The 23,796-nt window shown below is 44.7% G+C and overlaps 1 protein-coding gene across 5 annotated transcripts in view; it reads right to left on the minus strand.

Annotated features, from left to right (window-relative positions):
• PTK2 (protein tyrosine kinase 2) overlaps positions 1-23,796 on the minus strand; it is a 235,689-nt gene that overhangs the window by 196,380 nt on the left and 15,513 nt on the right. For 3 of the 5 annotated variants that reach the window (XM_057735051.1, XM_057735049.1, XM_057735050.1), the window contains exon 2: positions 7,652-7,748. The exons of the other annotated variants lie outside the window; for them this stretch is intronic. The gene's annotated coding sequence lies outside the window, so the exon portion shown is untranslated. The remainder of the gene's footprint in view (positions 1-7,651; positions 7,749-23,796) is intronic. 5 annotated transcript variants of the gene reach the window in all.

A 23,796-nucleotide genomic window follows, 5' to 3' on the forward strand; every position in this document is an offset into this window, starting at 1 on the left:
TTCCTCAGTATGAGCCAGGAACACCTGAACGGGAACTACCTGCAGAGCTCGGCAGGTACAGTGATGACGCAGGGCAGCACGGGCAACACGCACGCCCTGAATACAGGCATCATGGTTGATGGACACAGCCCACGGCATCAAAAGGAAGCGCAGCCCTGAGGGAAGGGTCCGCACGCACGACCCACACGCAGGAGCACCAGGGCTAAGACTTACTGGAAAGGAACCTGAAAACTTGACAACCACCATACGAAACCTTGAGCAAGTTTCTTAACACCTCTAAGCCCACTTTCTCGTCCATAAAATGGGAGTAGTAATGCTACCTTACCGAATTACTATAAAAAGGTAAATAATACCCTAACTCGCATCACCACACAGGAATGGCAGCTATCGTGATAGTGACCATCACCTTCGCCCGATGTGAGACTGGGAAGATAAAGACGTGCTCTTCACAGAGCCGAGTGTGAAACTGAGGCCTCACACAGCAGGCAACGTGCACACACGGGCCACGGAACCAAGCGCAGGGGCCCGACCGCACAGGAGAGCTGCCAGGCGTTTACGTGCGAGGCGCCCTGGAGCTGGCGATCATGGGTCCTTGCGCACCTTACTTTTTACGACCTTGCCTCAGCATTTCAAATGCAGTGACACTTCTTTTCCAAAGGATCCAGTCTAACCACCCTTGGCCTCGTGCGACCTCGTCACGAATGGCTTACTTTCCTCCAGGATGCTAAGCCATACAGATGAGACTGTGCTGACACAACTCAGTGACATTTTCCAACCCCTATGCCTGCCACGTCCCCAACAGAGTCACACATGGGGCGGCTTCTTCATGCCCCGTTCTTGCCTAATAGCCGGAGCAGGGCTTCCGCACAGTCTGGCACCAATGATTGGTCTGGCCCGCCAGATGCCAATTTTATTAAGTTTTTGTGACAGGTGTTCTACAAGGATTTTTTTCCATGAATCCATACATGAAATCAACAGTTCAAGATTATCACTTGGATTCAAGTGTCCTGCTATCTCCTACACTCAGGTTTTAGGACAACATTAAAAATTTACGACTGATGTTTAACAATGTCATGTTTCCCATGTAAACCTGTTTAAACCTCTGAAGGGTCGAGTCTGTAACTAAGGTAATAGGCACAGTCTCTGTACAATCTAAGTCCATCTCTGGGCTTATTCCTGCACTTCCTCTTCCCGCAACGCCCTTCCCCAGCTGCAGCCAGGCCTTCTTATTTTTCCCTGCAGGCTCCCCAAGGAAGACAGTCTCCCCTCCCACTGAACTTCCCACTACACTTTCTCAGTTGGCGTTTCTACCTTGTCTCCCTGCTCCCACCCCACCTGCCCGATGTTCCTCAACCCTGGCACTCGTTCCCAGCAGACGGGAGGAGCATCTATCCAGAAGACGCAGGGAAAAGGCGGATGTGCCCAGGGTGAGACAGAATTAAAATACTTGATCAGCCTTACTTACATAGCCTGTAGAGAAGGGAGAACTCTTAGCCAGACTTAAGAATATTAAGCAAACAGGAAAAAATGTGGCGATTATAAGTCTAAGAAAGCAGGAAAACAGAAAGTTGAACAAGAAAGGAAACACAGTCACACTGCATAAACTGGCTCAGCAGCGGGCAATGTTTACGAAAATCAAAAACAAAACTAAAATATGGGCTAAACAAAAATTGCGATTTAACCATAGAGTGAAGTTGAAAATGCAACTTTTTCTAAAACTGATACATCAATGACTCCTGACTAGTACACAAATATCACTAGGAAACACAGATACAAATGCTAAAAGAAAGGCTAGAGCAGAGGCTTCCAGGTGCCTGGGGGAGGCGGGGGCAAGGGCAGGATGGGAGGCTGCTTGAAACTGTCGGCACTGTGTGACTTCTGAACCATGTACATGTACCACCCTTTGACAGAGTCAAATGTCTAATTAAGAAAAAAAAAGGAATCTCTGATAATAAACATTTCAAGTGGTACACAAGCCTTTTCCTAGAACTCTGAAATCATATGATCTCTTCCCTTCTTTTAAACCTCTTGGGGAATCAAGGGCAGGGTCCACTGCACGCCCACCTCCCCTCTCTCAGGAGGCAGAGCAGCGGGTTGGGGGACCTGACCTGAGTCCTAGCTCTAACGCCGGCCAGCTATGTACTCTTGAGAAAGTGGCTTTCACCTCTGAGCCTTAGTTTTCTCATCTGCAAAACGGAAGTAATACCACTGACCTTACCCACCTTACCCGGTTGGGCTGCGGAACTGGAACAAGCCCTGGGTGATGGTGGCAACTCCAGCTTCAGAGCCGAGCCACCCACACGCAGCCTCCGTTCTCACTGCTTTCTTCCTACTCCAAATCATCGTTCAGTCAGGATTTCATTCTTACACTCTCCCAAAACTGCTCTCAACACCACCAAAATGCCCTCCAAGTTGTTAAATCCAACGGTCACACCTCCATCCTCACCCTGACTTTCATACCGTACGTGAGGTTTGAGCACAGGACCAGGAGCCTTAGCCCAGAGCTCACAGTGGAGGAGGGCGCAGGGGAGGCGGAGACAACGCGGTGAACCTGGGCGCGTGGTGTGCTGCAGGCAACATAAGGGTGGGGGTGAAGGCACACGTGCGTGCAGGACCAAGGCCATCAGCCCCAGATCTCCCTCACCAGCAGGTCCTCATGTAACCCAGCATTCACCCCCAGATTCAACAAAATCCCCACAGGCATTTCTCCAAAAACAGAAAGCCAAGGCGGTGGGCATGCATGCTGACACGCTGAGAGCAAACCCCTCCTCGCTTTGCTTTTCAGGACCCAGAGTTTAGAAGCCCTCAGAAGCAAAGCACCCCAGTTCTGAATCCATCCAGGGAACAGACCCAACTCAGACAAGGAGCTGGTCCTTGTTTATTATTTAGTTACAGACAACCACGGATCGCCAGACATGCAAGGAATAGCACCACCTGTAAGAGAAAACATGACCTTGGAAAAAAGAGCTAAGTTGGGGAAGCTGAAGGAAACCCACACAAACCAGTAAAAATGCTCTAAGCACACCTGGAAAGGTTTGGAAACCTTAAGGCAAGAACAGGTTCTTGGACTTCCCTAGTGGCGCAGTGCTTGAGAATTCGCCTGCCAATGCAGGGCACACGGGTTCAATCCCTGCTCCAGGAAGATCCCACATGCCAAGGAGCAACTAAGCCCGTGGGTCACAACTATTGAGCCTGTGTGTTGCAACTACTGAAGCCCACGCACCTAGAGCCCATGCTCCGCAACGAGAAGCCACCACAGTGAGAACTCCGCGTACCACAGTGAAGAATAGCCCCTGCTCACAACTAGAGAAAGCCTGTGTGCAGCAATGAAGACCCAAAGCAACCAATAAGTAAATAAATTTGTTTTTTTTAAAAAAGAACAGGTTCTTTTGAAAAAGGGACCCAGAATAACAAAACCATTCCTACAATTAAAAACAAAAAACTTGATTTTGAACTTTTAGAGTTCAACCCACAAACTGCCCCCAGAACACTTGGTTGGGGTTGCAGATAGAATGCAAGTGTGAAAACCCTTACAATGTAGAAGTAATGACAAAAACATACAAGTATGACAAAGGACAGAGAGACACGTGGGAACTAGAAGGGAATAGCCAATATCTGAGGCATTTCCATCTTTAACTCACAAACAAGAGTCAAGGTACTGACAAAAATTGATGACCAAAGGATATTACTGAAATTACAACAGAAGAACATTTACACACACACACAATCCCACAACGAGAGACACAGGGACAGATACAGGGAACGATACTACTAGGCTCCGTCCTCACATCCCAAATTATCCAGCTCAATATCAAAAAAACAAGCAACCCAATAAAAAAATGGGCAGAAGACCTACACAGGCATTTCTCCAAAGACGACATACAGATGGCCAAGAGGCACATGAAAAGCTGCTCAACATCACTAATTATTAGAGAAATGCAAATCAGAACAACAATGAGGTATCACCTCACACCCGTCAGAATGGGCATCATCAGAAAATCTACAAACAGTAAATGCTGGAGAGGGTGTGGAGAAAAGGGAACGCTCTTGCACTGCTGGTGGGAATGTAAATTGATACAGCCACTGTGGAGAACAGCATGGAGGTTCCTTGCAAAACTAAAAATAGAGTTACCATATGACCCAGCAACCCCACTGCTGGGCATATACCCAGAGAACAGCATAATTCAAAAAGACACGTGCACTCCAATGTTCATGGCAGCACTATTTACAATAGCCAGGACATGGAAGCAACCTAAATGTCCATCAACAGATGAATGGGTAAAGAAGGTGTGGTACATATATACAATGGAATATTACTCAGCTGTAAAAAGCAAGGAAACTGGGACATTTCTAGAGACATGGATGGACTTGGAGACTGTCATACAGAGTGAAGTGAGTCAGAAAGAGAAAAACAAATATCGTATATTAACACATGTATGTGGACTATAGAAAAATGGTACAAATCAACTGGTTTGCAAGGCGGAAATAGAGACACAGATGTAGAGAACAAACATATGGACACCAAGTGGGGAAAGCGGGGAGGGTTGGGGGGGAATGAATTGGGAGATTGGGATACCAAATTGTACGCTCTAAATATATGCAGTTTATTGTCTGTTAACTGTATCTCAATAAAAGTTCTAAAAAATAAAAAATCAACAAATCATCTAAAACTGAAGTCACAAATGACACGGTTTAACATGGACTACGGTGCTGGGAGGTACTTTTCAGAACATCCAAGATGGAAGACAGCTACAGAGGACAACGATGTGGAGCAGAACTGGGGGTGGGGAGGCTGGAAAATCACTGCTTTCCATCAGCATCTCATCTATTCCACCTAACTTGATTTTTAAGTACATAAGTTAATAAAAATCCACCCTTGAGTCCTTCCCCACTCCCCTCAGCATAAAGCACAGGCTCCTTACCAGGGTTTCACAAACCCCTTCATAATCAGGCCGCTGACTACCCTCTAGCTTGGCGTGCAAACACTTTCCCCCACCTTGCAATCACTGCTCTAAGTAAAAGTAAGCTACATTCAAATATCGCCAAACACCAAGCTTTCTTGCCTCTGAGCCTTAGCGTGTGACGTTCCGTCGGCCTCAAACACTTCCTTCCTTGAACTCCCGTGCACCAGGCCAGTGCGTGCTCATGCTTCAGGGGTCAATGTCGGCACCGCGGCCCCTGGGAAGCTTGTGCTGACCACGCTGGCCCCGGGCCCTGTGAGCACTCCCAAGGCAGTGTGCACACGGTCTCCCCATGGCAGATGTCAGGCAGTCTAGTACCCTCTTGTACTCTGAGAACTCCACATCGTATGAGAACGTGAACCACGTCCACCTTGCTCAGCACCTAGGAAAGTCTCAGCACCCGGGACAACACCTGGAATTCCAGACACTAAAAAATACATTTTTTGAGTAAACAATCCAGGACCTCAGAGTCCCATCTATCTCAGCTCTAGTCAGCTGCCCTGATGCTTAAGATATTTCTTTATTCACAAAATGGGGGTCTCCAGAGGGTCTCAAGGCAGCCTTCTTTTCTGTCTGCCATCTTCCCACAAATCGTTAACCCTGAAAATGACCTCCACACATATCTCAGAAACGCGGCTCCTCCAAAACTCTGCTTTGCTTTCCTAGAATTACGGTTGTAAAACACCTCCATCCCAAGTTTCTGCCTTCTAACCCAACACCCCAAAACAGAGCAAGAATCAAGAACCAACTCTGGCAAAGCAGCTTCAGGAGGAGAGCCATTCTGCAGGGGCTCAGGTGGGCCAGGGGCCTGGATCTCAGCACCACAGCTCTAGCTTCACTTTGGGGGAGGCCAGACTTACTCATGTGGTCTGACCATTTGTCTGAAGCTGGGGGAAACAATTACAGGAACACTGGTTAGAAGAGTATTTTCCTGGGCTTATATATTTTCAAATACTGGAAAAAAGAAAAAAAAAAAAAAAGGAGCAAAAGCAGAATCAGGAGATTATGTCCTAGTGCAAAAAGCTCCAAGGAGCTGGGAAACAGGCTCTTGATGCATCAGGAGTTGGCCTGTCATCTCACCACCCTCCCATCAGGCTTTTCTTGACTGCACATTATATCAAGAAGAAAAATTCTGAGTAACTTCTACTAAATATTGCTCCTTCATGTAACCATCTTGTGCCATACCAAGATGAGATATTTTTAAGCACTACTGCTGAAAAGCTAACTTGATATTCTGCCTCTTGTTTGGCTCTAGTAAGAGAATTTATTTTGTGGCAAACATTAAACATTCCTTCGTTCAGCGCTAAGTGAAAACCACCTATGGGTCAAGCAGAAAAGACGCAGAGATGAAATAAAATCTTTTTTATTTCAAAGACTCTCAGAGATTTGCACCCAAATAAAGGTGACAGTTAGAGGAAGAAACATATCATCTGGACCTGGAGGGGGGAACGAAACAAGGCTGTAACCTCATGACGTGCGACATAATCACACCTGGCACAGCCACGCAGAACAGGCTCCTCTTGCAGCCAGTAAAGAGCAGGGGGAGTTGGAAAAGCAGGAGTAAGTCTTCCAGGCCTTGCTAGGAAATTGAAACGGCATGACATAATTTCCTTTCCCTAATACCTGGCCTCTGCAGAGACAGAAGTGGCTTGGGGAGAAAGAGAACAAAGGAGGAAAGTGAGCTGACCCTCAGAAGGAAATGGAAAAACAACCAGGGCCCTGCTTGGCCAAAGTGAAATTTGACACAGTTATAAACTGTCATGAATTCTGAATCCATGAAGTCCAAGTTCATGAGGCTTTTACCCACACAACATATCGATACAACAAAGTGCTTACCAATGCCAATACCCCAGGAGAGATGTATGAATCCTCTACCAGCTGCCTGTCCTCGATTTACCACTAGACTTACCAGAAAGAGCAGTCTTTGGAAATGACAAACTGGGAGAGAATCTCGATTCTACAACTTCCCAGCTGTGGAACATGAAACAAATTCCAAAGTTACAAATTAACAAATTACAAAGAGCCCAGTCTCTCTGGCCCTTTCTTCCTTTCCTTAAAATGGGCAAACTCCCATGGAATGATAACTGCTAACACCTGTGAGTGCTGAGTACCTGACACACCTCTCCCCACCCTGGGAGGTGCAATCACAACAGCCTCTGCTGGATCCGAAAGCTAGGTTTAGGTAGCTGGTAAAGGGTCAGTAAGTAGCTAAGCTGCCAACGGAATCCAGAGCCCACAAGAATCAGACACCAGAGCAAAGGGCACAAGCTCTGAACCAGCCTGAGTTTGAATCCCAGCTTTGCATTTGCTAACCTGGTGACCTTTAACCTCTCTGTTCTTATACAAACATTCACACAACCGTGAAAGAGGGGAGAGGAGTGGCCGCGCTCACCGGGTTATGGTAAGGACCCATCAGCAGCCGTAACTTGGCGTTTATCAAGTACCAGGCACTATCCTAAAGCCTGCAACGCTAGTGTAATAATAATGCTTGAGGACAACACCTCAGCAAAAATATACACAAAGTATCTGCACAGAGAAGGTACTAAATAACTTCTATTTTTTCTCTTAACATACTCTGCAAAATTTTGTTTGTTTCTACTGTGTGTCAAAGAAACCCTAAGAGAGGGGAAAGAAAAATCAAAACAAAACAAAAAACCAAGACCCAAGTGTAGCAAGAGAATCAGACTCACAGTTTAGAAGGCCTCCATAACTCTGTGAGGAAGTCAAACGATGATTTACAAATACTCCTAGTTTCCCTTTCCTCTTCCCACAGCAGTCAGAGAGGACCTGACGAGAAAAGACAACATGCACTTATAAAACCACCTTCTCCACCACCTTTTCCAAGCTCTACCGTGTTCACCCCCTCACAGTCAGCATCACTACCCGCCACGCACGCCATGCCAGACCTGGAATGATGGATACAAATGTGTTATCAAGTCCCTGTCTTCAAACCTACATTCCAGTTAAGAAAATGCACGTGAAAAACTGAAAACTATTAAAACATATCCACAGGCACACATTAACACGGCACAAAGTTAGCAAACAAGTTCAGGGTAAGATCACCAACAGTAATATACATCTATTCCATCCTCTCCCACTGAAATTACACTGAAGAGATGTAAAAAATTTTAAAAACAAAACAGCTCAGGCAGAACTGAAAGGAGAAAAAGGAAGAGAATTCCGGAAGCTGTGAGAAAAGCATCTCACATGGAAGAAAAAGACCAAAACAAATAGGAAAAAAGAAGAAAAGAAACTTGGAGGAAACAGAAACGATGAAAGATTGGAAGCATAGTACACGACTCAGCAGGCCAAGAAAGCCAGATCCTAAGCCAGCAGTGGGAAAAACTAAGACCCAATTCCACTTCCACAGCAGCTCCCAGAAGGCTCAGAACTGGCAGCACCAGCGCAGACAGCTCGGGGCAAGGAAGGTGGAGGCCTAAACACAGAGGAGCAGGTGAGGCTGCTTAAGCCACAGCCAGAACCTCAACACCAGGCGTCCCTGCACTGCCCTGTCTCTGACACAGACTGGACAGTCACTCCCTGGGAAAAGCAGAGCGTCTCTGGACTGAGGTCCCCCTGCCCAGCTATACTAAACACAGGCGGCCCTAATCTCCGTACATAGCTCAACCGTGGATGCTCCCGCTTCCCACCCACCCCCCCACCCAGCCCCCAGAATCCTGTAGTCAGAATTCTACAGGAAAGAGACTGCAGAATATTCTTGAGGAATCTGATTAGCCCAAGGAGAAAGACCTAAAGATACACAGGGGATTCCCCAACAAATGGCCCACCCAAAATATCCTGATGTAAAAGTCAAAAGGCCCCACCCAGGGCAGACAGAAGAAAGGGAGTGGAAGGGTGGGAGGGAGGGAAGCAAGGAAGGAAACAACTTGAAAGAAACAGAAACTGTAACCCTGCAGATAACCTAGCAATAAGAAGACACTGAAACTCATGAACAAAAATAGGATGCTCTTTTAAAAGAACAAAAAAAGAGCTCTTGGATATTAAAGAATCTGAACACAGAAATAGAAAACTAAAGAAGGTGAAGTCAAATTGCAGACAGCTGCCTGAAAGCAGAATAAGAAAGGAGGGAGGGAGGGAGAGTATACTGGGGTGAAAGTAGAAGAAAATCACAGAACTTGTCTGCGACAGCCCAGCTGTAGATAACAAGACTTCCAGAAAGACATAACAAGGAAAAAGAAGGGAGAAAATCTTCAGCACAATAACTTGAAAAATTTTTCTCAGAACTGAGGAACAGAAGTTACCAGAATGAAGATCCCCACTAAATAAGCAGAACAATAGATGAGAAGAGACCCATACATCATGACATTTGAAAAGACTTGGACAAATTTTTTACTTCCTACAAGCTTCTAAAGATGGGAGGGAAAAAAGTTACATACGAAGAATAAGAAATTAGAATACGCTTCTGAACTGAAAACCAGTAACACGGAGCACAGGAGGCAATGCAGCACTGCCACACCACCAACCACCTTCTCCATCGCGCCCACTCCCACATTTTCTGCCTCTTAAGATGCTACCTCAGGAAGCCACTGGAGAAAGTCCTCCACCAAAATGTGAGCATAACAAAGTAGGAGGACGTCGTCAAGGGAAAACATGAGCTTCGATGAAGAGATGAGGGCGTCTCCAGGATGACGGTGCAGGGAGATTCTGGAAGAGGAGCTGTGCACCAGGCAAGGACAGTCGGAGCAGTGTGGCTCACGAGAAGGCGACGTGGAAGGCTGCCTCGCCTGCCCAGGGACACCCGACCATCTCTCTAAAGTGGTTCACCTCTGGATGGTGTGCTCCACCAAAATGAAGAAGTCAGTCAACAAAGACAAACACAAGCGATACCACAAACACAAGACTCAACTCTGGAGAAAAACCAAAGGAACACCCAGGGGCAACACCAAAGGAAAAGATGTAAGGAGCAACCAGCTTAGAAAAGAACAGAACAGAGATCTCCAGGAAATCGTATCCCAGAGAGAGAATGTGAAGAGTCTATGTGGCTGACCTGGTGGAAGACTTACTAAAAGGCCATCGCAAAGTACGGGGAAAACAAGCAGCAAGTATAAAAAGAACTAAGAACACGGGACCGAGCATTCAAAGGACAGTGGCTATCCATCACACTACCCTGTGCATCTCTCTACCAGGCACTCACCCACTGTCCCATCACCAGTGACTTGCTTCTCGTGCCCCTCGCTCTCCTGGAGACCTAGTGAAGGCCCATTTCTCAGCGACCACTTTCCAGAACCCAGTATAATGCTTGCTACAACAGTGCACATGAGAGCAAAGGTTTTTTTGCATTTATTCACGTACTGAGTAGCTACTCTACATACCTGGCATTCTTCTAGGGAACTAGAAGTCAAAGACATACAGACTTTGCTTGTCCTTCAAGAGTTTAAACTATTTTTACTCCTGAGAAAGCAAATATTTATTCTATATCCTCATCTTCCTCAAAGGATGACAAATTCACCAACGGCTTACAGAATCTCAATAGGCCAGTTATTACTAATGGATTGCGGTCCTGAGACACGACGATGCTTTCTCACATGGTGTGCACTATGTAATATGAAAAGTGCCAGCCTGGGCGTTAGCGAACCTGGCTTCCTGTACGTTATGACCTGAGGCCCTTACTGATCAAGCCCAGTCTAACCCTCCAGAGTCTTAACATCTCTCAACATGTCTCCTACAAATCCTACACTCCAGCAAAGTTAAACTACTTCCAGTTTACAGAACACATGTGCCCTCCCTCACACCGCTATGCCACTTGCGGGTCCCTCCACCTGGATCTTCCTGCCCTGGCTAAACCGGATGCACACCTGGAGGGAGCCACGTCCCTCTCTCCTGCATTCCCCCAGCATCACTCAGCAGAAGGACCTCTGGAGTGACTGACAGATGCCATGCATGGTACCAGCACTGCAATGCACATCAGTCAACAGGAGAGACAGGGCCCTGCCCTCAAGGACCCTTGTGGTGTAGCTTCTGGCATAACACACTTACTAGAGTGGATGTTAAATCCGACCCAATCTGTCAGCCTCTCCCTCCACCCAAACAGCAAGATTCCAGGGACAATGGCAGCCTCTTTCAGTTCTGCAGCCTCAGGACCTATACACTATTAAATGAAACAAAAGAAGGTCAAAAAAACTCCAGTTAGTTGCAGGAGGTAAGTAAGATGTGTTTTTTAAAGGCCCTCTGCCTTTATTCTTTTTTTTTTTTTTTTTTTTTGGCCTCTTTTCTATCAGAGGAATGCAAACCTGAAAACATCATTTATTGAAATGCAAGCTCTTGCAACTGGCTTTCTTCTTGATGTGAAAGGCAAAACACCACAGTTACTTCCCAGGTCTGGTTTTTGTTCACCACTACATATCCAATAGTATACACTGTATCAAACACCTAGAGCATTTAATCAGTAAACACACACTTGATGCATGAGTGACAACGCATGAATAAATGAATGGATACACTGCTTTTGAATGCCTTATCACTGCTCTTTGCTTCGTAGTATATTTTAAGGAGAATTCAAGCAAGCAACAACACTCCACTCTATCAACAGAAGGCCTGCTCGTTTGCCGTGTCAGCAGTGGGTGACTCCAGTGCATGCTGTGTTCCAGCACTATCCCATGAGCCAATCTATCTTTATTAAGAACATGAGAGACTTCCCTGGTGGTGCAGTGGTTAAGAATCCTCCTGCCAATGCAGAAGACACAGGTTCCAGCCCTGGTCCAGGAAGATCCCACATGCAGTGGAGCAACTAAGCCCATGCACCACAACTACTGAGCCCGTGAGCCACAACTACTGAGCCCACATGCCACATCTACTGAAGCCCGTGCACCTAGAGCTTGTGCTCCGCAAGAAGAGAAGCCACTGCAATGGGAAGCCCGTGCACTGCCATGGAGAGTAGCCCCAACTCACCACAACTAGAGAAAGCCCATCAGCAGCAACAAAGACCCAATGCAGCCAAAAAATAAATAAAATTTAAAAAACAAATGAAGCTATGCATTTCAACTACAAAACTGATAAAATACACTCATACAAACTTGAACTAGTTCAAATAGAGCAGAAAACTAGATGTTTCCCAAACTGTATAATTAAAATGAATAAATAAAATCTTTTGCTCCAGAGAGACAAAAAGAAACTAAACTTGTCTCACTATACAATGAAATATACTGCCAGATCCCTGAAGATATTTCTAAGATGGATACACTCTACCTTTCTGGCATGAATGGGTGTGTTTTATGATGGGTAAAAATAGACACCTGGGCTGTTCTGAACCCCTTTCTCTTTTTAACATGCAAACTAAAATTTCCCAGCAGTTACTCACTCTAAATCTGTGTTTCATTAATAGGTAAAATAGTTCCTTGCATCACCTTGCTTACAGTGTTCTCATTTCAATGCAGGATCCAACTTGGCCAGCTTTCCAACATCCATCTAGAGGTCTTAACAACAATCCTAACCATCACACACCGACAGCCTTTCTCCTAAGTGCTTTACAAGCGCTAGCTCCTCACTGCCCTGACTGGTTACTATTAGGTGTTCCCATTTTAAACATAAGAAAGCTAAGTCTTAAAGAAATTAAGAAACTTTCAAGATCACATAGCAAGCAAGGGAGAGATTAGGGATTCACACACTAGCTTAACAGCACTCTTAAAATCATGATGCTATTCCAGTTTCCCAAATTAACCAGATAATATTATGGTTAAAACAATGAACGTGATCTGGGCTTTCCAAAGCAAGCACAACAGAAAAACTCTTCCTAAAGCTGAGTAACACTCAACATGACACACTGACAAGTCATAAGATATTTGGCTCAAATTAAGCATGCAGGCTGAACCCCAGAAGAAGAATTGGTCTGTTTGATGCTAACTGGTAAATAAGGCCCAAACCCATTATTTCTTTATCCACAACATCGTAACAATTTAAGTTAACTGTATGTCCAAAATATACAACCATTTCACATAGGCTGCCCTTCCTCTAAACTCAGTCTACCAATAGTTTCACAGTTATACAAGCTGCAACCTGTATTCTAAAAAAAGTTAGGTCAGAAGTAACCTTCTGAAAAACCAAAAATATATAAAGAATGTGAATATGATTATGAAAATCACCTGGGCAAACAGAAGCTTCTTTATGCTTCAAGATAATTTTCTAGCCAAAAACGTTCTAATACTCGACTGTGGCGCTGCTCACGAGTGGGGATGCAGTGTCTCAGGCATCTCTGTGCCAGGGCTTGGTACAGGGTGTGCCATCCACCTGGTACTGAGCTACTGACTAACCGAATACATTAAGAAGAAAGAAGAGGTAAGGTAGAAAGAAGAGGTAAGGTAACTAAATTCTGAAAAACCAATATTAACAATACTAATAACAGATTGCCTACTATGTCTGCAGCGTAAATGATGAATATAAACTGCCTTCCAGTTCTTAGAGAAACTGATCAAACTAAATTGGGGAATGATTAAGATTTGCCTTCAAATTCCCACATTGTTAGAAACTTTATTTGTTGAAAATCAGGTTGATTCCTTCCTAAAAAGTAAGTTTTTAATTATTTATATCACTAGCCACGTACCATGTTATACCACATTTTAAAAAGTGTTATGATAATCTCTATTTAACAGGTGAGAAAATAAAATTGGCGCAGTGATTAAGAATCCACCTGCCAATGCAGGGGACACAGGTTCGATCCCCAAGCCGGGAAGATCCCACATACCTCGGAGCAACTAAGCCCATGCACCACAACTACTGAGCCTGCACTCTAGAGCCCAAGAGCTGCATCTACTGAGCCCATGTGCTGCAACTACTGAAGCCTGAACACCTAGAGCCTGTGCTCCACAACAAGAGAAGCCACGCAATGAGAAGCCCACACACCACAATGAAGAGTAGCCCACGCTCTCAGCAACTAGAGAAAGCCCGCGTGCAGCAATGAAGACCCAACACAGCCAATAAATAAATAAATAAATAAATAAGTAGAAAACAAAATTAGAGTTTAAGCAACCTGGTCGCCATGACACAGGAGTAAAGATCAGATCTGAGATTCAAAGTAAAATCTGTGCAAAGTCCATGCTTAACCACTGCTCTATTTTGCACTGTAAATAACATTCCCAGAAAATTCTACTGTGAAAAAGGCTTAAAAATATTAACAAAACACTATTCTACTCAAATTAATTAATAGGCACAGTTAATATATTCAAGACAAGGCAACCTTTCAATCATACTCAAAAGAACTAATGACTATTACAGTATGTCTAGGGGTCATTTTGTCTACCTGAGAGAGACTCCAAAAGAAGGACCTATGAACCAAATTCAAGAAGTAATTAGGGGCTTCCCTGGTGGCAGAGTGGTTAAGAATCTGCCTGACAATGCAGGGGACACAGGTTCGAGCCCTGGTCCAGGAAGATCCCACATGCCACAGGGCAACTAAGCCCATGTGCCACAACTACTGAGCCCACGAGCTGCAGCTACTGAAGCCCGAGGGCCTAAAGCCTGTGCTCCATAAGAGAAGCCACTGCAATGGGAAGCCCGTGCACTGCCATGAAGAATAGCCCCTGCTCTCCGCAACGAGAGAAAGCCCGCGTGCAGGAAAATAAAATAAATTTATTAAAAAAAAAAAAAAAGAATTAGAAGGAGCATCTCCTATGAGGACTGGGAGAGGTAACTGATCAAGGGACACAGTCATTTGGACATTAATGTCCCAGCTGAAACCAGAGACCATCATTACTTGGGCAATGGAAGCAGTTTGAAAGTGCAGGGTCCCGGGTCTAGGTAAGGAAGAGTAAAGCATACTCCATCCTGTCTTTCCTGGAGATGGCAAAGTAAACCTGGATGGAGTAACTGCAGAAGCTATTTAATGAAAAGTACACAGCAGCAGGAGAATTAGGAAAGGAGACTGGAATTCAAACCACCACCAAATTAGCAGACTTAAATATAAGAAAGAGCCCCTAACATAAGATCCTAAATATGGAGGGTACGCTCCAAATGTATTCGGCATAGGAAGAACCAGGTACACTTTGATTCCCACGGGAAAAGAAAATCAAGGTAAGTCAATACTGAGATGAAATAAGTGTTAGAATTAGCCCACGAAGCCTTTAAAGCAGCTATTATACAAATAACCCTATAAACGAGCACACACACAATATACTCGATATTACAGATTCTTTTTCTCTCTTAAACCCTCTGGCTTTGGCCCCCACCACTCCACAGAAACTTCTCTATCCAAGATCACCAATAATGTCCAACCTGCTCCATCCCCTGACCTTTCGCAGCAACTGACAAGAGCCGATTACTTCCTCTCCCCTGCTCTTGGCTCCCAGGATGCCATCTTCCCTGGCTTTCTTCTCAGCTCACAGGTGCCTCCTCCTCTCTCTAACCAGTCAATTCTAGAGCCCCCAAGGCTCTGTCTTTTCTCCTCCTAGCCATGCTTACCTCCCAGGCAAGCTCACTTCGAATGTTGTCTCCTGATAACAACTCTAATGTGTGTCTCTAGTTCAGACCCACTGCCCAGCTACTGTCCTGGACTGACTGCTGTCAACTCTGCATCGCAGCCACCACCTCCCACCTTCTCCCTTGCATCACAGAGGAGAAGCCAGAACTGCATTTCCCAAAACCCCCTCCTGCCATGATTCAGGGCTGGAGGTAACTAACAAGAGGCACTTGTGCAAAACTATTAAGATGAAAGAGAAAAGTACTCTCCGGAGGCAGTTGTGGACAGAAGCACAGTTGCAGCTCAATGCACAGGAAGAAAAAAGAATTCACTAATTTTGGCAGCTAAGACCTAGAATGGCTTCCATGGAGAACTCCCAGGGGCCCCAGAGAGAGACCTAGGAACCACCTGCTTCAACCACTGAGATCAGCAGCAGCGGCTCCAACTGCCCAGATCACTGTTGATTCCAGATGAGCTACTGGGACACACTCAGTGTAATGGCTGCTTCCTTGACCTTCAACCCTGCCAGCCCCTCCAAAAGAAGAGACGGATTCTAATCCCTGTATTGAAAAGACGTCTAGAGTGGCTTCTGTTTTCCTGACCAAACCCTGATGGATATACACTGTATGCTGGGACCAGCTGCTAGCCTGCGCAGAGAAGTGAAACATCGCCAAGAAGAATGGTGTAATATGCCTAACAGACCTCTCAAAGCTCAGGCATGATCTTCTGTCATGAACCTTCTGTACACAGTCCTCTCTGTTTATGAGAACCCCTCCTTCCAACCGCTGAGGCCACAAACCACGGATGTCATCCCTGACTCTTCCTCCCACGCTCCCCACCCAATCTTGTCGGCTTTTCTTGCAAAACATGCCCAGAAACTGCCCATGGTGTCACGTCCACCAGCACCATGCTGACCTGAGCCGCCATCACACTCACCCAGATGACGGCAGCAGCCACGGAGCACAGGCCTCCCAGCTCCTGCCCTGGCCGCCCCAGTGCCTGTTCCCAACACAGCACATGACTCGGAACCTCAATCAGACGCACTACTTCTCCACTCAACATCCTAGATGGTCCCTCAGTTTACACGGATGTCTGCACGGCCAAGGAACAGCTGCTCACAGAGCTGAGAACATGGTTAACAACATCAATAATCAATTAAAGAACACGGCAAATGGTTCTGGGTGGCCTTCCTTAGCTGTTGATGAGTCAACAGATGTTACCCCCACAGCGCGGCTATTTATTCAAGAAGTCAGTGGTACTGAGGAACTGGCCTCCAAGAATTGCGTATGTGGAAATACAGGTGAGAATATTTTCAAAGAACTAGAGAAAAAACTAACTTAGCGCAACCTGAAGTGGAATACAAATGATGACAGTAAAAATACATGGGGAGGGACTTCCCCTGGCAGTCCAGTGGCTAAGACTCTGCACTACCGACGCAGGGGGCCCGAGTTCAATCCCTGCTCGGGGAACTAGATCTCACATGCATGCCACAACTAAGAGTTCACATGCCACAACTAAAGATCCTGCACACAGCAACGAAGATCTCATGTGCCACAACTAAGACCTGGCGCAGTCAAATAAATAAATAAATAAATATTTTTTAAAATATACGGGGAGCAGAAAAAGGGTTGGCTGAACAAATTTACAAAGACTATGAAAATGAAAACTGTTTAAAGCTTTTAAGCATGGTTATTGTAAACTCCGGTCGTTCACTGCGTTCATCAGCACATGCTCTGCGCAGGTGTTGTCATCTGGCTTGTTACTGAACCAGCAGCAGCTGCAGACGTCACTGAAATATCCTGACATCCTCCCACACGGCAGGTTCATGGTCTGGGGTAGGTTTCGTTGTGACCTGTTGACCTCAGAGCCATGACTGAAATCTTTCTGAAAAAGACCCTCCTTCAATTATCACTATAATCAAACACTGTACTCAATGAAATTAGCTTTTGCTAAAAACTTCATCATGTTTCTTACTGAATTCAACCTAAAGTGACCAGGCACAACAGTGCTTACATGAGAGACTTCTACTGCAGTAGTCACTTCAATAACAGCCAACGTGTGAATCACAAGTAACACCACGCTTCTTTACAAACTCCCTGTGCTATCAAAAGTTACAAGAAGCGAGATTTCCATTCCCACGCAAATTCACAGCAGATATATTTTGAGTTTAAGCTACAGTTGCAGCAGCATTTTTTGAACGTTGATGCAAGTATAATGAAAATTTACATACTTCAAAATCCATTTCACTATGCAGTGGAGGCCCCCCTCTAACCATCCACTGGAAGTGATTAATCTGCAATGTAACGACACGCTAAAAGGCAAACATCAAGAACCTAAAAGACTTCTATAAATGCCTTCCAAGCAATGAATGTGCTCGATTAAATGATACACTCCTGCACTGGAGTCAGGACCCGAGAGTGCCTATGGGCACAAAGACATTTTCAAAGATGAAACACATCAGACTTCCTTGGCAGGTCAACCTTAAGAGATGGACATTTGTAACTGACTCTGGTGACAGAGAACACTATATTTTAAAACTCCATTAAGAAAAGTGTTATCTCCTTCCACCCCCAAAAGAGAATTCCATTCTTCTCATTAGTGGACCTGTATCATAAAAAAATTATACGCATCTCACTGACAAACTGCTGCAAGAAGTGATCAAAATTTAATTTCCAGGTCGTTAATAATTTGGTAAAGGGAGAAAAATTCAATTTTTTTTAAAAAAAGGTAAAATGCTTCATTTTATTAAAAATAGCAAACTATATGAAGATAAACTCTTTCACTTTACATTTCTATAAATACATCTTCCAAATAAATGTTTTTTAAGAAGAAAAAAAAAAATTATACTCGGACGTTCCTGGTGGTCCAGTGCTTAGGCCTAGGCACTTTCAGTGCAGGGGGCACGGGTTCGATCCCTGGTCAAGGAGGTTCCACATGCCTTGTGTTGCAGCCAAAAAAGCTGATGGGATGTGTATTAAGAAATAAACTTAAAAAAAAAAAAAAAAAAAGCCCGGAAAGTGTTGTGGAAAAAAAAAATTGTACTCACTTATACTTCGAATTCTGTCCATGAAAAATTTGTAGAAATTCTGTGTTCTCTCTTGTTATAGAGTATTTACATAATATCCTTGATTTTGCCTATTAGTCTGAAAAATGTAAAATATTTCCCAGGTGCCCCTTTACAGAAATGTTTGACAATCCCTGTTTTAGTTAACGAAGCCCCGCTTCTGCACACAGGTACAGTTAAGATATATTTCACTCACCTTCAACTTTCTCAGTTGATTTTTCTTTTTGATTTAAGTCTGCCATTTTACATTTATCCCTAATAAATTTTAATTTTATCTTATTGATTTTAGCATTTCATTACAACCTGTCAAAATATTTTAAAATTCTGATTCTAAAATTCAGCTGTCTCCCAGCATGACTCCTGATCTTTATTCAAGTTCCTTATAAAAACATTAGGACAGGTGTCAAGGATGACACACTTCTGGAGACATCTTCACTTTGGTGTAGAAATTCTGATTTTTGTGGTAAATTATACTGCATGGGGTTGCAACGTACATTTTCTATCTAAAAGCAATAATTTCTTAAACTCCCTAGTAATGACAGAAATAATAATAAACTTCCCTAGGTCTCCCACAGTAAAGGATGAACCTTGCCCAGGGAAAGGTCTTGCCTGTATGCAGATCCTGGGAAGTCACCTCTGAGCCCTTGGAACCTCCTGCCTGATTAGGCTGCCTTAGTTTAGTTACACATTCCTAGGAAGGAACTACACTCATTTTTGGTGCTGCCAAATCCTACCTAAAAGTGACACCTGTCCATCTCTCACAGCCACATGACTATTAAGAGATGCCTAACAGTATGTAAACGTCAGCTCTAACGTACAATAACATGTTGAAAACATTCCATGCCCATTGGAGTCCCACACACCTGGCCAGCCTCTATGTACCAATAATGTGTCTTGGTTTGCCTCTGGAGGGGAGGAGAGGCGGGGGAAATGTTTTAATTGCCGGTTGACACAGTTCCACTTAGGAGGAGCTGCATATGTTTGGGGTTTACCTGGCAGTTTGGGATGTATCACATTAAAGGTAAAACCGGGAACGTCCCTGGTGGTCCAGCGGTTAAAAGTCTGCACTCCCAAAGCAGGGGACTCAGGTTCAATCCCTGGTTAGGGAACGAGATCCCACAAGCCGCAACTAAGAGTCTGCATGCCACAACTGAAGATCTCCCATGCTACAACTAAGACCTGGCACAGCCAAATAAATAAATAAATATTTTTTAAAAATAAATAAAGTAAAATCCCTGTGGGACTTCCCTGGCAGTCCAGTGGTTAGGACTTCGCCTTCCAACGCAGGGGGTGCAGGTTCCATCCCTGGCTGGGGAGCTAAGATCCCACATGCCTCAAGGCCAAAAAAACCAAAAAACATAAAACAGAAGCAATATTGTAACAAATTCAATAAAGACGTTAAAAATGGTTCACATCAAAAAAATCTTTAAAAAAAAAAAAAAAAAGTAACACGCCTGTGATCTGGATGACTTAGCCTAACCCCTCGCAGAGCACCAGCTGCACACAACCTAACAACAGGAGCGCTCCCCCCACCCCGGGGGCGGGGCTCCTTTCAGCAATCCAATGAGAGCCCCCGAGCTCTCTCCCCAGGGCAAAGCAACTCACATTCACACACAGTTCTTTCACAACTTAATTTCTGGGGCTCAGGGACCTAGGAAAGAAGGTTTCCTCCTCAAAGCAGCTGTGATCCCTAGTAACCACAAGAGCAAACAGAGCTTTAGGAACTCGTCACCCCAGGAGAAATCTGGGCGCCATCCCGGAGTTACCCTAGACCCCTCTCCCGGCCCTGCGGCGTCACTTGCGGGGTCTGGGCCTGGAGATTAACTCAGAAACAGGCTTCAAATCATCCATTTCTCTCCAGTTATTTGTACAACATGATTATATGATTAAAAGAACGCAAGCTGTGAAAGCGGACCATCTGAATTCTGCCGGTCACTTTACCAGCGAGTGACAGCGGGTAGCCACTTCCTGAGTGACAAAACGTTTGCTTCCTCCCCCTTCTGCGCTGCTTTACTGCAATGCCCCTGCGCCAACCCAGTCCACACCGCCTCCCACCCTGCAAACCTGTCCTATATCAGAATCAAGTACAAACTGCTTCAATCCTGCCTGTGACACCAACTTCACCTCCTTCTCCACCCGACCCATTCTGTACTCCAGATGTGACAGACACATTCAGCTCCACAAACCCCGGCCCCTCAGCCCGCCACAGCTTTGCACAGGACAGGTCCTGTCCTGAAGGCCCTTCTGGCTTCCCATTTTCTACTGAACTCCTACAGATCCTTTCAGTTAGAACCTGCAGAAGCCGCTGCAAGTAGTCCACAGTCAGTTTTTGTATGGTTCCTGAGCTAAGAATGTTTTTTACCTTTGTAAAGGGTTACAGAGGAAAAAGGAAAAAAAAAATGTGACAGGCCATAAGTGGCCCACAAAGCCTGAAGTGTTCACTGTCTGATCTTTAACAGAGAAAGTATGCCAACACTGAGGCTTGACCATCACTGGGGACATGCCCTCCGGTTCTCCGAGCACCTGCTGTGACACAGCCACTGACCTGGACCAGTCCCACTCCCACCTCCTCTGTACCACCAGGGCTTAATACTGTATAAGGCACAAGACAAGTGTTTAATAAATGCTGAAAAAATAAATGAACTGACCAGACCAGCTCAAGAACAAATCAGGGAAACACATAAGTGGAAAAGACTGAGGTATTAGTAGTAAAACACTACCTAAGTATGGCAAAGATTCTGATCCTAGCACCTCACATTTGTCTACACTTTAGACAGTAGCTGCACACACACCCTCAACGGCTGAGATTATAGATACTAGACTTTACAGATAAGGACACTGAGACTCACAGAAACTAGACAACTTGTCAAAAATCACATGACAGCGTCTTCCCTAGTGGAGGAGTGGTTAAGAATCCGCCTGACAATGCAGGGGACACAGGTTCAAGCCCTGGTCTGGGAATATCCCACATGCCGTAGAGCAACTAAGCCCGTGCACCACAACTACTGAGCCTGTGCGCTAGAGCCCAAAAGCAACAACTACTGAGCCTGTGAGCCACAACTACTGAAGCCCATGCTCCACAACAAGAGAAGCCACCTCAATGAGAGGTGCGCACGCACCGCAATGAAGAGCAGCCCTCGCTCACAACTAGAGAAAGCCTGAGCACAGCAACAAAGACCCAATGCAGCCAATACATAAATAAATTTATTTAAAAACAAAAAAGGTCACATAACAAAAGGAAACGAGGCAATATTTGAACCCAGTTCTTCTGCTTCCCAGATGAGATGCTCTTTCTGTTAAAAAGACCTGCCTCTGCACACAGACCACGATGCCCAGGCCTCTTCAATTACCAATACCTGAGACGTTAGGGAAGGGATAAAATTTAATTTCTGACTCGTTTAATTTTGATAAGTTTTCAAGGCCAATGTTACCTTTTGTAAAACAAAACAAAAATGAAAGGGATACCCAAAATAAGCAGTAGGCTAAAAGACCTTGGTATAACCACAAACTAAAATTTTCTTTCTTTCCTTTTCTTCAAGCAGTCCTTGAGAAAGTAAAATTAAACAGCTTAATTAATAAATGCCACTGAAAGGAAGCAGCTGCAGGCACAGCATGAACCCCTGCCCATCGGCTACACTGAAGCAAGCTGGCAGTGGAGGCAGTCACCTGTCCTCAAGCTTCAGCTTGGGCAGAACAGAGTCCAAGAGCTGAAAACATATATTAACACCTCAAGTTCAGGTGGGAAATAAAACAAGTGTCTCCAGAGGCAGAAATGAAATACAAGAAACTCTATTAACCAAAAAAATTTAGTCTAATCTATTAATCTAATCTTTTTGCATAACCAAGGTATAAATTATGCATAGCTGGGATTCAAGTAGCTAGCTGCCCAGAAGTTCCTGAGTCAGGACCAAGATGTAGCCAAACTGAGCCAGGACGGGTCTATTAAAGGTTACATTAATTTCAAAGAAGTGGTTCCATACAGAACACATTTTCTTAATACATTCCCATCTTAGAAACATCACAACAAGGTACATCAAAAAAAATCCATTCATTTCGAATTTATCAAACAGCAAAATAAATCATGAGTCATCAAAGGAATCTTAATGAAAATTAAAAAATACGTATAGAGAATTCCCTGGCTGTCCAGTGGTTAGGACTCTGCACTTTCACTGCCGAGGGCCTAGGTTCAATCCCTGGCTGGGGAACTAACATCCCACAAGGCACACGGTATAGCCAAAAAAAAAAGAAAGAGAAGAGAAGAGATGGGGAGGGGAGGGGAGGGGAGGGAAGGAACCTAAATACTGAACATATTTACTGAATGGAACAATAAATATTTTATGAATAAATAATAAAAATATCTCACATCAAATTGTAGCCCTTGGATAAAGAAAGATTCCTCATATGAGACTAAAAAAAAAAAATGATACTAATCATAAAGAAAAAGACTGATAAAGTCAGCGACATTAAAATTAAGAACTTTAGTTCCAAGACACCTCAAAAGTAAGAAGACAAATCACAAACTGGAAAATACTCACAACTTATCAAGACAAAGGACAGTAATCCACACATAGAAAGAACAGCTACAAGTCAACAAGAAAAACATAAAAAGAAAATTAGGCCAATGTTTTCACAGGTCCTTCATAGAAGAGAGAAGAGGTATGACCAATATATTAAGAGTATCAATGTAATTAGTAAGAAGAGAAACAATTTAAAGCCACAAACAGATACTATTACATAACCACCAGAATGGCAAAACTGAAACAGACAGACAAAATAAACTCCTGGCAAGGATGCAGAGCAACCAGGAGTCCTTCTTCCTTATGCAGTGGGATGTAAACCCACAGCGCTCCTCTGAAAGCAACCTGGCAGCAAGCAGTCATGCTGACGGCTGGCCAGCCCAGAACCGGCATCACACTCCCACGTGGGCAGGCAGGACACGTCCACGCACGTGGGCAGCAGCCAGGCTGGAAACAACCCAAATGCCCATCAACTGGAGCCCAGGTTACACAACAGTGAAAGAGAAACACTGACCATGTACGGCACCTCCGAGGGGTCTAATCGCAGTGCTGAGTGGGAAAAGGCAAGTCATGTAAAAACACATGTAGTGTGATTCCCTAACAGAAAGTCCAACACAGACAAAACTGGCACAAAGGTAAGAACTGATAAACACAGTCTTCATCCAGTGACCACTGTTATAAATGCTGGGGATACAGCAGTGGACAGTCTGCTCTCAGACTTTCTGTCACAGCCAAGCGACAAAGAAAATAAAAGTAACATACAAATCATATCAGGGCTTGAAGAAGGAGGTGACAGCTAAGGGGGCTGAGGGGAGGCTGGCTATGCAGGCCTCACGATGATGGGGG

The sequence above is a fragment of the Hippopotamus amphibius genome, chromosome 5, assembly GCF_030028045.1.
Source record: "Hippopotamus amphibius kiboko isolate mHipAmp2 chromosome 5, mHipAmp2.hap2, whole genome shotgun sequence".
Lineage (NCBI taxonomy): Eukaryota > Metazoa > Chordata > Mammalia > Artiodactyla > Hippopotamidae > Hippopotamus > Hippopotamus amphibius.